This window comes from Phalacrocorax carbo, chromosome 3, assembly GCF_963921805.1.
Source record: "Phalacrocorax carbo chromosome 3, bPhaCar2.1, whole genome shotgun sequence".
Classification (NCBI taxonomy): domain Eukaryota; kingdom Metazoa; phylum Chordata; class Aves; order Suliformes; family Phalacrocoracidae; genus Phalacrocorax; species Phalacrocorax carbo.
In genome coordinates, this window is record NC_087515.1 from 13520396 (window position 1) to 13532715 (window position 12320).

The 12320-nt window shown below is 42.6% G+C and overlaps 1 protein-coding gene across 2 annotated transcripts in view; it reads left to right on the plus strand.

Annotated features, from left to right (window-relative positions):
• The first annotated feature begins 1351 nt into the window (after positions 1-1351).
• The window catches only part of VIT (vitrin), a 57565-nt gene continuing 46596 nt past the window's right edge, over positions 1352-12320 (plus strand). For both annotated transcript variants that reach the window (XM_064445868.1, XM_064445870.1), the window contains exon 1: positions 1352-1645. The gene's annotated coding sequence lies outside the window, so the exon portion shown is untranslated. The remainder of the gene's footprint in view (positions 1646-12320) is intronic.

Consider the following 12320-nt stretch of genomic DNA (forward strand, 5'->3'; position numbering starts at 1 on the left):
GTCTGGACGCTAGCACCTATGTCCCTTTAAACTTCCAATTCTAAGGTCTCAGTCCTTTTGCCCATGACTACCTGAATAAATAAGCCTTATGAAAAGGGTGGTGATACTCTGAAAGTGTTAACATGAATTAATGAGACTTTGGGTTTGTTTTTGTTCTGTTTTTAATAGATGTACTAGCTAGATCTGCTAACAGATTTGCTGCCTGGAGAGGCTTTCTGCCAGTCCATTCTGCCTCACAAGGGATTACCATGGCAAGCCTGAACTTCTATATTAAGAGAATCAAATGAATTATGGATCATTATACCTTAGTAACACAGTTGGGACTTCTTGATAAATCTTTGTTGTTGTACTGTTTATTGGTATGCTGAGCCGTTATGCAGTTTCCATACGCACTGGAGTAGAGATGCACAAATAATAGGTCATCACTTTCACGAAAATCCAGGTAATAACTTTCCCTTAAACCAAAGACATTTGTGGGATTATTAGATCAGAAATAACCAAGGACTACATGTCTTTCCAATGTGTCTTTTGAGCTCTATCCCCTGTATTTATTCTAGATTTTTTTCACTAGTAATGATCCTAGATAAAACAGTGTGTGTTTGCTCATATATGTTATCTATACATTTCTGAATACCTAGGTGGAATGGGATATTACAGTTTGCATTCCAGCATCCTGGAATATGATACCAGACCTTTCTGTTATAATCTTGTAAATGCTGTGAGCTTGATTGCCTCAATAAAATTTTCTTTTAGGAGATCTGTATACAGCTACTTAAGCAAGTTAATAATTTTGTGTATCCCATTTGGTGAGGTCACACTAAATAAGTGCTGGTTTAGAAGACTTTGAGAGCATTTTATTAAATTTCTTCACCCAACTTCATCAGAAAGAAGTCCATGCTAACCCCTGTGTCATATTTCTACCTCTCTGTGGCCAGACTCGCTAACCTGCTCTGTCACTAATCCTCTGACTTCAGGGAAACTGCTTGAGGAATATGATGCTATTCGTATGAGTGAAGGCATCACAGCTTGTCTCTTCAAAAGCTCTTTTCCCTCTTTAAAACTGACTTGCACCTAACTAATCTGGTATTTATAATCTTTAGAGCTGTGTAGTTTACTCCTGGCTACTAGTTGTAGTCCTTTTACTACAGTGATGAACTGCACAGGGAAACTGAAAAAAATTCAAGCAAAACATCATTTGAGTAAAGCTTCATTTCCCAAAAGAGAAAAACTTGAAAACCTGACAGGCTAGTGCAAAAGAGACATAGAAATCCCTACCAAAAATATGTGGGAGGGAACATTTATTTAAAATAGGACCGCCTAATTCAGCTGCTAAATCAGTGTAAGGAGCTCTGTACGTCTGTGTGTGCTGGAGGGAAAGGGAGAGACAGAGGGAGGGAGAGACAGAGAGGGAGAGAGGAACAGAGGGAGGGAGAGCAATGTGCCTTTCACAGAGCTCAGAGCTTGATGGGAATGTCTGATTAGCTCCTCTCTGAAAGAGAAAAGGTGTCCAGGCCTCCCTCCACTGCCTGCCTCTCCTTCTGTAGAATAATGTTAGCTGGAGTTTGGGGTACAGAAAAGCTTGGAAAAAATAGCACTCTCATACTGTGTGGAGAAAAGGAATAAAAAGTTGCACACCTCAAGCAAGGTAATTCTGATGTAATTTCTTTGCTATATTTATTTATGGGGGTGAGGGGGGAGTTGCTTTTTTGCCTGTTGATAATAGTTAAATATTTTAACTGCTAAGAAACTGTAGGGAAGTAAATTTTTTGTTTAGCATTCCAGCTGTGTGCATCACAGACCTAAGAGGATGAAGACATAGATGTAGAATGAAACTGTACTTTAAATTATATATACTTCATTAAGTATTTATAGAAGCATTAAACCCCTACTGTTAAAGTGGACATACATACTCACTGCATGATCAGCAACGGTTTAACTATTTGATAAAGAATGGTGTATATTAGTCACACACCAATCAACATATATATGCCTGCTGTTCAAGTAATGTGTAATAGGTAATACAACTTCTTCCCTAGGTTTAAAATGGTTTTGCTTTCAAGACTTTTCCTTTGTCTCTCTGATCAATAGAAAGGTGTGTGTTGTAGCATTAATTAGCACTACCTGACATGGGGGAACATCAATTTTCAAGATAGAGAATGGAAAATAGTATTATTCTAGTGATCTGTATTTATATGGTGTCAACAACTTTGCTAGATGGATAGATACAGATGTATGCACAGTACAGTAGCCTGGATGCTAGATGTCCTTTTGTGGTGAGTGCTTGTTTTGTGAGGCTCCAAAAGTGAATAGCATTGTCAAGCCTGCCACAGCCAGTCAGCTTTCTGCAGAAAGATTAGAGTCTCGATAAGCCTCTTCAAAATGCCATTTCTCTCAGACTAGTATGAACATGAACCAAATGCCCCAAGCAAACTTTCAACCCTGGTTAATATTTTGTTCCTAGAGTTTATGGGAACCATGCCACATCCAGAGCAAAAACAGAATTACAGATTACAGAGGCAGATCCTCCTTGGAGTACACTCCTTTTCCTCTAACCTTGCCAAAATTAAAAAAAAACAAAAACAAAAAACAAAACAAAACCACCAAAACCCACCAAGCAAGTACACACAGAGAAAAAGTAGTTTAGATGGCTTTTAAAATATATTTGACTGAGAACAACAATGGAGTCATATATGTTTATAGCTTGTATTTTATCATATATCCAAAAGTTAAAAACACCTTGCATTTGACTGCACTCGAATAATACCTATTTTTTTCTTTATCTGTAGTACCCTGTTCTTCAGATTCTGTTCAGTTCATCGCTTGAATGACAGTCATGACTGTAAGACAGGTCTCTTTCGGAGATGCAAAGGGGTCTTAAGCAAAAATAACTGCATTACAAATGCACATTACTTTTGGAACATTAAATTAATATTTTATTTTAAGCAGACTTATTTTGCTTGCATATTTTATCTAATCCTTCAAGTTGCTGAGGTTGATCTCACTGGGATGACAGAAAAGACTTCCTGTCTTGCTGTTATTCAAGGCATAAGAAATATTTTTTTAAAAAAAGAAACCTTGACTGTCCTGTCAATATAGTTGAATATTGCCTTGTGTTTCCACCTGCAGTAGGAATGTTAAGTTCTTAACTTGCTCACTACTCTTCTGTAAGACACTTCTTTCCTTAGTAGTATTCTTACACATGACTTGCCACTGGCTGGCTGAACCAAGTAGTTTTACTAGCTAAACCAGTTTTCCTCACACTTGGGATGCAAGAATGACACCCCATGTGGATCCTCTTGTGTCTAATAAGAATGAGAACCTACCAAAGTCATTCCTTAGTGGAGACATTAACAAGGTGTTCCCTCTTCACCCAGCCACTTACTTTACAGAAGTAGTAGGAAATTAATTTTTACACTTTCTTTTGTCAGACTTGATTAACTGGAATATTTCTGAAAAGGGACTGCCTGAGCCACAGTATGAACTCAGAAGCTGGGAAAGCAGGCTAATTACTTCGTGTGAAACAACAGAATTATTTATTATTTCTGGCCATTGCTTTTTAGAAAACATTGCTAAAAATAAATCTGAAGTTTACATAACAGTGGCATCAAAGACTTGACTGTACCTGGTCTGCCTGGAGAATTTTTAACTTTTTGTTTTTTACATCTGAGCCACAAATAAAGCTCTGGATAGAAAATACTGCCCAGTAGCTTTAAATGCTAACCCAAGTCTCAGGACATGCATGTTTAAGTCTCTGTTTTACCAAAAGTCTCCTAAATGATGATAGGTAAGTGGTTTAGGGCACCTGGCTGAAATAAGTAATAAAAGTGATAGCTCAGTTTACTATCTGCAGCTATGACTGTATCCCTTCTCCAATGTTTTGAGACTAAACACATAGAAAAATGCTGTGGCACTCATAGACATGAATTCCTCATACAGAGGGACTGCCACGGGCAGATGCCAGAGCAGAGTTGCGTGTTGGCCCATTGCAATGGGGTGGGGAGGCACTGTCTTTTCCGGATGGGTGGTGAAAAGCAATAGTCCAGGATTTTCTGACAGCTCTGGGGGATGTTCTGGCCCCCTGATGCTCTGAGTCCACCAGGACTCCTCCAGCTTGCTGCAGCATCAGCTGAGATTTAGACCTCCCATTCAGGGCTCAGGAAGTGGACACTGAAGAGACAATAAGTCCTTCCTTCAGAAAGCCCACCCATCATACAGGACTCATTGGTCTGTGTGGGAAAACAGAAACACAGAACAAAACAAAAATAAATGCAAAACTGTAAAGGAGAGAAAAATAATAATCATAGTATGTGTTGTACATAAAGCCAGGGAAGATGCAGCTACAGCAGTACAGGTCTGCCCTCCTCACCTTTCTCCTGTGGAGTAGTTTTTAAGGCCAGAGTCAGAGAGAGAAATAGGTGCTTAGCACCTACTTAGAGCACTTCAATTCCTCTTTTGAACTTGCTGGGGCACAAGGAGACCCCTTGTCCCAGCGCTGGCCTGGGGTGCCCATGCTAGAGCTCAGCTGGGACCTGGAACAATGTGGCCCCTGTTCTGGGCCCGGCTGTCACACAGAGACTATAATTATCTCTCTTCTAATGACCAGCCAGGCAAGATAACAGTTTTTATGCTATGTTTAGAAAACAATGTCTTACTACAAATTGACGGTTCATTCGCCTGTAAAAGAGCCTCTCTGACAGTCCTAGAGCAGCTGCCATTCTTTTGCATTCTGGTTCCTTTATTTGCGGCACATTTCACACTTGGAAAGCTTGGGTGAATGCTGCGCAGGCAGTGCAGCCTCCCCCTGCCACAGAAGCGGCTCAGAGAGGTGCAGAAGTGCCCAGAAAATCTGTAGCTGTTTAGACTGTATCTCTATTAATAAATTAAACTCTGACTCTCTGTCTCACAACAGCCTGCATCACCCTCGTGAACTCCTTTAGCCCCTGAGCCAAAGGGACAGCAGGCACTGCTGCAAGTGCTGTGCAGGGGGGCAGTAAGACTGCCTTTTACTGACACCTGATAATGTCCTGCAGAAAAGTGGGATGTGAAGGGACTTGCTGCAGATAAAACAAGAGCATGTATGGGCTTTTCCTCCAGTGCCGTGGCTCACAGACAAGTCGGGGATCTACTGAAATTATGTAGGCTCCTAAGGCATCTATGGGGTAGCTATACTGGCCAGCTGAGATTGCAGTCTGTGTGGGTAACATGACCCTGGGAGGTATCAGAAGCAGGCAGTCCTGACAGCATGGAACTCATGGTTCAGCTACCCGAGTATTTGGTCTGGACTCTGCAAACATTTTGCACCAAACTCTGTGCTGGGGCAGCTGTACATTTAGTGGTGTCTGAGGGCTGCTCCCACATCCTCTGCCAGTGCCCTGCCAGCAGACGAGCAGAGCCTGCTCCTTTCTGCAGCTGCCTTGACCTCACCTCTTTTGCCACCTTCTCTGGGCTGGCATCTTTGGTCTCCTTTGCAGCAGGATGTGGCTGGGTTGCCTTGGACTGCCTTTCCTATTCAGGTTCTTTTTTCAGCAAATGAGCCCTGGAAAAAAGCCAAAAAGTCTTGATCAGAAAGAAAATTTCCCAATGACCAGCAATGTTTCTCATGAAAATGTATTTTAGTTAAAAAAAAAATAACACCATCTGTAGCTTTTGCATTCCCTTTTGAAGCACAGCACCCAAATCTATAGCTCATATCCCAAACTGGAAACGCGTTTGCATTCAGAAGAGTATTTATAACCACCTCTGCTTCATTTAAATGATCTAGGTTTAAGCAGTTCTTAACCTGACAAGTCTTACATGACTGAACAGGCTTTCTAGCACCCATTAAGTTCATCCTACCTTTGCTTTATCTCCAGAGCTTCACAGCGTATTAAAAGGTCAGTGGCACATTCAGACATGATCTGTGTCAGTTATCATTAATATATCTCATTCTACAGAACATCCCATAGACACAGATATAAAAGGTACTTTCAAGATCAACTTGCATTTGCAAACTGGTTTTCAGCCTGTCACCTTATAAAATAGCTTTGTAAATGTAACACATGTAACACTGTGGCCAACAGTCTCTCAGCTGGCAGCTGGTTTCATATGAAAGAAAGCGCATGACTTCCAAGTGACAGTTTTACATGTGCCAAAATTTCTGGGAAAATTCTGAATGATTTTGTATAGTTTCATGCAGTTCTTTAATGTCCCCACCAGGATGAGTTGGGGATTTCCAGCACCTCCAGGCTTGTACATAAAACTGTGGAAATTTTTACCTCTCCAAAATCTCTTGTTTACAGGGAAGTTTGGATGCGCCGCCTCTGTGTCTCTCGATCTCCCTGCCAGGTTCCTTTAGGGATTCAGAAGGCTCAGTTCTTATTTTTCCCAAATATGTAGTTTACCCCTGAGTCCACAGAGCAAGGGTGAGACATAGAGGAAAGCTGGCAGCAGTGCTGTGTATCCTGGCCCTGGTCACCTTCAGTGAGTCAGAGTTACGAAAGGATAATGGCTCCATGACTCTGGGGGCTATTTTCACAGCTGCCAGCCAGCTGAGAGTGATGGGAATCCATCCTGCTCACCTTGGTGGGAGCCCATCTTCCTCACCTCTCTCGCAATGCATCTGCAGCACTCCAGCATTTTGTTCTCCTGGGCTTGGTGGAAGAATTTTTTGTACATGAAGCATACAAAGAAAGAGATGGTGTTTGGAAATGAGGCTAAATGGGAAGGAGAGGAGTGACCAGATGAGGGACAGGAAAGGTTAGAAGTTTAGAGTAGTTGCAGTGGACAACTTGGTACAAATTGAATTGCCTGCAAGGTCAAATAAAGGCATCACACAAATAAGACAAGTCTTTCACCCTGCTTTGGGGCAGTCTTTCTACCAAACTTCATCTCAAAATATGTGGTAATTTGGGACTTAAAGTCTCAGACTTCCATGGTCTACATCTTCTATTCTCAATGGTGAAATCTGTGTGTAGAAAGAAATACATAAGTTAGGCAATAATTAGGTTTGATGTAGAAGCTTATATGGTAATCTCCTAATGCCAAAGTTCAGAACAAGCTTCCTGAGGATGGAAGTAGCTTATGCAATATTGAGGTCTTCAGGCTTAGTTTTGTATTAAAAACTAAAGAACAAAAATTACAAGTTCCTGCTCACAGACTCTGTGATAAGCAGTTTCCCTTTTTGATCTTGGGCTCTCAGAAACAGAATCCTGTGATTCATCTCTATGCTGAAACACTGGGTTTTAAAAGCTTCTAATATGCAAAATTAGTAAACTGGTGTCAGCCTGGTCCTGAGACACATTTCTCAAAAATTTCTGCCTACACCTACACTGTCACTGTATCCAGGACCAGGCTCTGGAGGCCACTTTCTCTGCCACCATGTTTTCTAGCTCTTCAAGGCCCCTTTAGGGCAGTCAGATATTGAGGGATGTAGTTTTGGAAGCGTAACCATCCCTCATGTTGTCTGTATGTATGACCCATATGCTAGAGAGCCCACTCCTGCCAGTTGACAAGGGCTGCCAACACACACGCCGTAAGGCTTCACAGCTTGACCTACACTATGTCAGGTCTCTCACCAGCACCTCCACCAACAGCATGTTTTCAGAAATGCAGTGCTACCGATAATAGCCTCATTTATAATCCTGGCACTCATGGAAACCCATAGCTCGCTTTCATCCCAAAAGCAGCAGGGAGTCCTGAGATGTCTTCTGTAGTAATTAAAAAATGGAAACAGTATTCACAGGTCCACAGTTTTCAAATAGCCCTCCACAACAGCCATGTCTGATGAGAGACCTCAGCTTGAATGTGCCTGTTGGGTTACAGGTGGGCTGCAGACCAGCATCAGGTGGGAGAGATATAACTGAAACAACCTGTAGCAAAGCCAAAGCAACAACAAAGACTAGCTGGGAAGGTCAGCCTGCCACAGTAACAAGGTGTAAGACTCCATCCTTGCTACAGCCTTTCACTATGAGACCTTGAGGAGCAGGACTCATCTCCAACTCAGGAGACAGGACAGACTTCCAGATCCAAAGGTCTCTCTGGAGATGAGAAGCATCCAGCTTATCCACAGAAGTATTGGTAGACTCTGCTAAAGACTAGACTAGACTAAAAACTAGCTTTTGATGTTCTCTGTGAGGAGCATGAGAAAGCACAGTGGCCTTAGGACCCCCTCATGCCTCAGACCAGCAGGACACGAATGCCACCTCCAGGAGGAGACCCAGATGTACCTTTTGCACCTGGCTACCACAACAGCTCATGCATATCCTGAGTGTCCAGGTGGCACCTCTATATCCCATGCCCAAGGATGGGGGGAGACTGGGCTCCACCTGCAGGGCATGGGGTAGGGTGGCCACACACAATGTCCTGGGATGTGGGGTTGGGCATCCTGCCCCTCGGCACCTGACCCTTCATGGCGGCAAAACATTTGGAGGTCCCAGCAAAGCAGCACTAGGAGATGGCTGAGGGCCATAAGGCATTTTGGGGTTGTTTTCTGATTCACCTTTTGTAGCAATCTGCTTCCTAGCATGGGTTGGTCTTTTCTAAACTAAAGGTATCAGAGAGATATCTGAGAAAGCTGGAGGGAAAGGTTGCCAAGCAGGAATAATGCAGTTAGTCAGGAAGAAATAATGTTTTTTGAAAAGTGCAAAGTATATAAGAGGAAAATATTAAGTGGCACAAGGAGCATGAGACTATAATTTTTACAGAGAACAATAACAAAATTGAAACTACTTTCTTAACTTCGTTTCACTGGTTTCCACCGCAGAAGCAGATTTCAGCTTAGCTTTTCAAAAAGCTTTCTACAGCTTCCCCAGTTCTTCCTGATTTGCTGAAGATACTTTGTGTAAGATGCTTCCTTGACTGAGTTGTCATTACTAGACATTGATGAATTTCACCACTTACTGCCTTATTCTGAACCAGTGCCACATGCTAGGATAGTTCCAGATTTTTTTCTAAATTACATGTATTTTCTGAATCCTTATCCAACCAGTCCATGGTTTTGGCATGAGGTATCAGTAGTCATAGTGACTGCAGGAGATATTGAATTGGTAAAGGTTTTCTGTGAGATCTATAAATTTACTAGCATGCTTAAGGATCAGTTTTGCTTTCGACCTAGACATATAACTCACTTTTGTAGTAAAGGGACACATGTAGCTTTAATAAGCAGAGAGTAAACATCCTAAAGTTTCTCTAGATTTCTCCTTTTAAATTTCTACCAAAAAAAAAGGAAAAAAGGTGTCAAGTTTTGTCTGAACATGTTACAGAAATTCCAAATACCATCCCCAGCATGATGTGCAGTTTCTTCAGTGCCTTTAACACAAATTCTCCACTTTCAGACCGAATATGTACCTTCGGGGGAATTCTACACACTACAGTAATTCTTAGTTTGCAGGCAGCACAATAACATGGTTAGTCAGTGCTCTTTTCATTGTGCAGCCGACCTGAGAAACCACATATCACACTTTTAAACGTCACTTTGATTTGTTAAAACCATTTGTTGGAAATAGAAAATGGTACACTTTCTAAACAGTGAAAGAAATGTGGCCATGAATCTCATGCCACAAAGCTAGCACAGCCCTCGGGCACTGCTGAGTTGCAGGTACTTCCCTTTGGCCTCAGTTTCTTGGGGAAAATGGCAGTGCCAGGGATTGATTATACCTGGCTGGGGTCTGACTGATGCTAAGCAGAAGTAGTTAAATTAGAAAAGGGAAAGAAGTTCTCTGCAACAGTGAGCAAGCTCCAGCACGCAGCAGGAGCATGGGCTCAGGCCTGGGAGTGAACGGGACAGATACATGAGCAGACAAGGGCTGTGGTGAGGAGGTGGACAGAGGGAGGGACTTGTCTGGATAGGGATTCACAGCCTTGATCTAACAGTGATTCCCAATGAGCCATAAAAGCTGTGCATCAAAATGAAAAAAAAAATCATGCATAATACATTAACAGAAATCAGGAAAGTACAGTATAATGATCCTCATAGAAATTGTCATCTGGATAGTCCAAATTATATTTTCTCTGTAAGTGGGTGGCATATTCTAAATGTATCTCTTCCTTTGCTGAAAAGGGCAGGTCAGACCAGCATAATTGATGGTTACCTTGCTGAGCTAGATGAAAAAGTATAATCATTGCAGTTTTATTTAGGCCCTAAGAAAAGTCTGGCAAGTTAAATCACACTAGTTCTAAATAAACTACCTTCTTCTGAAAGAGCTCTGTGGAAAGTAGAGGAATAATTTGTCACTGTTACTTCAACCTTATGTTGGTTTAATTTCAGGGCATTGCATGAACACAAAATGAGTAGTGCAGGGCTGCTTGGGTGTTTTTATTTGGCTCTAAAATGCTGGGTATAGCATCTCTTCTTTATACCTACCTGAATGGAGCTATTTTGGATTAAATTCCTCTTGCGAGTCTGCATATAAGTGTTTCTTAAAGCAGCTCTGAAAAAAAGGACTCTTGTGCCCAAAGTGCACAAGTAGAATTTAGACCTCTGAATCCTCCCATGCTTCACTTCAATAACTTGAGAGTGACCTGACAGGTACCCCATGAAAGGTACTGGCTACCGGCAGTCCCCCTAGCCCTCTTATGAGTCAAAGACCTCATGGAGCAGAGCAGGCACCATTTAAAACATGATGTAGCATCCACAACAATCAAAGCTTTTGTAATACAAAGCAAGTGGTGAGAACCCTTAATCAGGGGTAACTGTACCAGGGCTGTCTGTGGTCTCAAAGAGTTTGAACCCATGTTTCCTTCGTCACCAAAGAGGGCCCCATCATCAGACTCCAGGGCACAAAAGATTGGGATACCCCCATTCTCCATGATGAAGCAGGACCCCTGTGCAACCAGGAATGCCAAACGTGGAGTCAGAAAGAAAGAAAGCAAGAAGGGGCCTGACTTACTTCTTGCCTGGGAGCAGAGCAGAGCCAGAGTCTCTGGCTTTGCTCCTGGAAGAAACATACATTTCACAGTAGCTCATTACTACATAAGAAGTAGAGTGAGTCCAGGGAGATGGAAGGTCCTAGGACCTTACATCATTTTCCCCATCTGAATGCCCAAACCACACGGCATCAGCAAGGCTCTGTGGGCATCTTCACAGCGCTTAGGTTCCCAGATGCACAGTGGCCTAGTTTCAGTAGAGAGGCAACAATGTGCCCAGGCATCCTCATTACCTGTGGGGATGGCCCCCTCGCTCTCAAAAAATCTCTTCACTTTACAAAGGGCCTGCAAGAGGTGAGGCCTCTGCTCTCTCCAGGGTCATTTTGAACTCCTGGGGCTTCTCCAAGCAGAGGTTATAACCTCTGACAACCTCTGAGCTGTGCATGGGTAGCCAGGGTCTTTCAGGCCAAACGGGAAAGTTTCAATGTTTTGCTTATTAGGGGCAATAAAGCTACACCCATTGTAAGCAGCTCACAGACCTCCCAGTAGGCTAAACAGCCCAACATGCCTGTAGTTACCACACCCTGACACCAGTCTGCTGAACTTCTTTGAGAAACAGGGCCAACAGCTATCTCTGTATAGCAGTATGGTGTAAACCAGCACGTGTTTAAGAAACAGAGCAGTGTTCAAGTCCTCAGCACCCATCTCTGAAAGAAAAGACCTAAAAGGCAAGGAGAAACTGCAGCAGCTGTCCCCTGGCTGTCGAAGGGGTCACTACTGTGGGGGTGGAGGACCACCACTGACTGGGTGTGGGATTCGTATGGCCACAGAAAGCAGCTATGTCTGTAGTTAATGCTTAGGTGGTAAAGGAAATTATCCGAAATGAACAGCCCTGACTGTAATCCTAATGCTAGCTGTGTATGTTAATGCAAAGCCTCTTTAAGGCAAAAGCACAAGCTGTCCCCAGGCTCAGAAACTTGTTTAACATATATTCATAAAGTGTATTCATTTTATTAAACACACAAGTGCCTAATGTGTGACATATGAAACTTCTTACAGCTCCTCCATCACAAGGGAAAGACCTGCGGCCATAGAGGCCTGAGTTTCCTTGTTGGCTCTTTCTGAGGCACTGGATAATTAAGCAGAGTGTACCATGGTGCTTTGAAGCTCAGTACCACCTCCAGGAAGCTTTTTGGGTTCTCAATCCTAGTTCCACCTGTCTCCAGCTATCTGGCCAAGATGTGGGGTTTGCAACCACAGCAGAGGCTCCTCTGAAAGCTGACAAAGACTGAAGAATGCACATGGTACAGGAAACCTTGAGTTTCTTTATTGATACTTCCCACAGCATGAGCAATTCATTTCTTTTATTCTCTTTGATATGGTGAATTATATCATGTCTTATCTTTGCAAATGGTGCTAGTACAGATATTAGCTTTCTCTTGCTTCAGTTATAGCAATCCACTTCCATTGTCCTTCAT